Below are 2,508 nucleotides of genomic sequence, written 5' to 3'. Positions count from 1 at the left end.
AAAAAAAAAAAGAAAGAAAGAAAACAGAAGCAATTAGAAGAGAACTTCCTCAAGCCCCCATCACATCTACCCACCTACCTATATTTATGCCATATATTCTGCATTTCTTCCCATTACACTCGAAACACTGCCCAGGCCCCAGCAGTGGGCAATCCCTCCACCTGTGCATTAGATCCTACCACTTCATATCTTCTAAAGAACACAGATCCAGCAATTCTCATCCCTCCTCAGGTGATTTTTGCCCTCCTTCCTGGATCTTTCTATCAACAAGTAGTTATTTCTCCCATTTTTTTTTTTAATTTTTTTTTTACCTCTCCCATCTTTAAAAATGTCTGGACTCACTTCCCCCACCAACCCATTATTCTCCTTTCCTTTATAACAAAACTCCTTAAAGTTAAGACTTGTTTATACTTACTGTCTCAAATGTCTCTTCTCCCATATTCTTTTTAAATTCACGCAAAAATTTATCCCACCATTGCAACAAAACTGCACTTGGAAGATCGATAGTCAATTCTTGACTGTCATCAGCTGCATTTGACACAGATCCTGCCTTCTTCCTCAAAACACTTGAAAACACCATACTTTCCTGGTTTTCCTTCTACCATTCATGCTCAGTCTCCTTTGTTCGTTTTTTCTCAGTTCCCTAACCTCTAGACACTGTGGTGCCCAGAGCTCAGTGCTTTTCTAGGTAATAACTCCCTTGGTCATGCCATATATTCTCATGACTTTAAATACCATCTATAGGCTGGCGTCACCCACCTGCATATCTGCAGCCCAGACCTCGATCCTGAACCCCAGATGCCTTTATCCAACAGCCTGCTTGGTATCTCCCACGGGATGCTGCGCTGGGTCTCTCACTCACATTTGCCACTTCAGATTTACGCTCCTCCCTTCTCCTTCCTGTTCTGCTCTAGAAGGTTGACCGATATGGACTACAGCAACAGGCTTCCCTTGTCTCCTGGCTCCCAGAAGGTTTTGCTCACAGAAGCCCTGGCAGGAGACTTGAAGAGAAAAAGAGTGTAAGGCCAGAGCATTTATTCCTCTGACTCTCTCCATGTGAGGTCACCTTCACTGGCTGGGTCCCTTTGCCAGAGGTGATTCATCCTCTCAAAGTAAACTCGATATGACTCTCCTTCAAAATTCCAGTAACCACGGGTGGTAACATCTCTGCTGTTACCTGCCCTCTCAACACTGTACTCTCTCTGTGCTTTCTCACAAAGGTCTCTACTGACACCTTTGTGAATGGTTCCTTTGTGAAAACTTCCTTCTAATTATATTGAGTGTGCTATCTATTTCTTATAGGAATTCATCTCAATTTTAACACATGTAACACTAAAAACCTTCTACATTTTACCCATCTCAGTTAATGGCAACTCCCTTCTTCTGGCTGTTCAGACCAAAAACCTGGCATCATCCTCATAAATCTTTTTATCTCATACCCCACATTCACGAGTCCTCCCTGCTCCTCCTTCAACATAGATCCAGAACTGGACCGTGTTTCACCAGCTCCACTGCTCTCCCCGGGCCCCAGCCACCACCAGGGCTCGCCGTGGTTATGACAGCAGCCTCCTAACTAGTCTGCCCGCTCCCCACCTTCAGTTCACTCCAACAGAGCAGAGTGATTGTTAACACAGCGGTTAGCTATATCATTCTTCTCTTCAAACACTCCAGTGGTTTCTCATCTCACTCAGAGTAGAAGCCAACATCTTTACAATGGTCTACAAGCTCTATGTGATCTGCCCACATAATGCCTTTCTGACCTCATCGCCTACTTGCTCACTTCGCTTCTGCCACACTGGCCTTCCTTGCTATACTCTATTCTCCTATCTCAAAGCCTTTGAGTTTGCTGTTCCCTTTGCCTGGAACACTTTTCCCGCAGATATCATCAATGCTTGTTCTCTCACCTTCCTCAGGTCTCTAGTCAAATGCCAACTCACTAAGATCTTCCCTGGCCACTCTTTCTAAAACTGTAACAGCCCTTCCCCACTTTATTTCTATCCTAAGCAATGATCACCATTTAACATTTTATATACTTTCCTTTTCTTTATTGTCTCCACCTTCTAGAATGTCAACTCCATAAGACAGGTGTTTATATTTGTTCTGTTCCTACCATATGCCCAGCCTCTAAAACACTATCAGGACACAGTGAGCATTTAAATGTCTGTTGAATGAACCACAACTGGATACCATTTGATCAACTGGTTGCAATTAAAAAGTCTAACAGTGCTAGAGTATTGGCAGGGATGGGGAACACTAGGACCTCTAGTTCATCTCTACTTTGGAAAGTAATTTGGCAATATCCAGAAAAGTTTATGATATGCACACCTCAGGAACCAGTAATATTTTTTCTGGGTTGCATATTAATTTATATAAACAAGGACAGTATACTAAAAATCAGAATCATTTCAAGGAGTATGGTCAGCTTATCTAGAGAATGCTCTGAATATTTTATGATCAGAGAATGAACTCTACCTCTCAAAAGTAAAGCAATACAGCCCTACTGCAACA

The 2,508-nt window shown here is 42.7% G+C and overlaps 1 protein-coding gene across 1 annotated transcript in view; it reads right to left on the bottom strand.

The window, feature by feature from the left end:
• Window positions 1-2,508, bottom strand: part of AVEN (apoptosis, caspase activation inhibitor) — a 243,749-nt gene that overhangs the window by 190,134 nt on the left and 51,107 nt on the right. The gene's annotated exons all lie outside the window — the stretch shown is intronic.

This window comes from Propithecus coquereli, unplaced genomic scaffold (genome assembly GCF_000956105.1).
Source record: "Propithecus coquereli isolate 6110/MARCELLA unplaced genomic scaffold, Pcoq_1.0 Scaffold3, whole genome shotgun sequence".
In the NCBI taxonomy this organism is placed as follows: Eukaryota; Metazoa; Chordata; class Mammalia; order Primates; family Indriidae; genus Propithecus; species Propithecus coquereli.
This window is presented reverse-complemented; position numbering and strand designations above follow the sequence as displayed.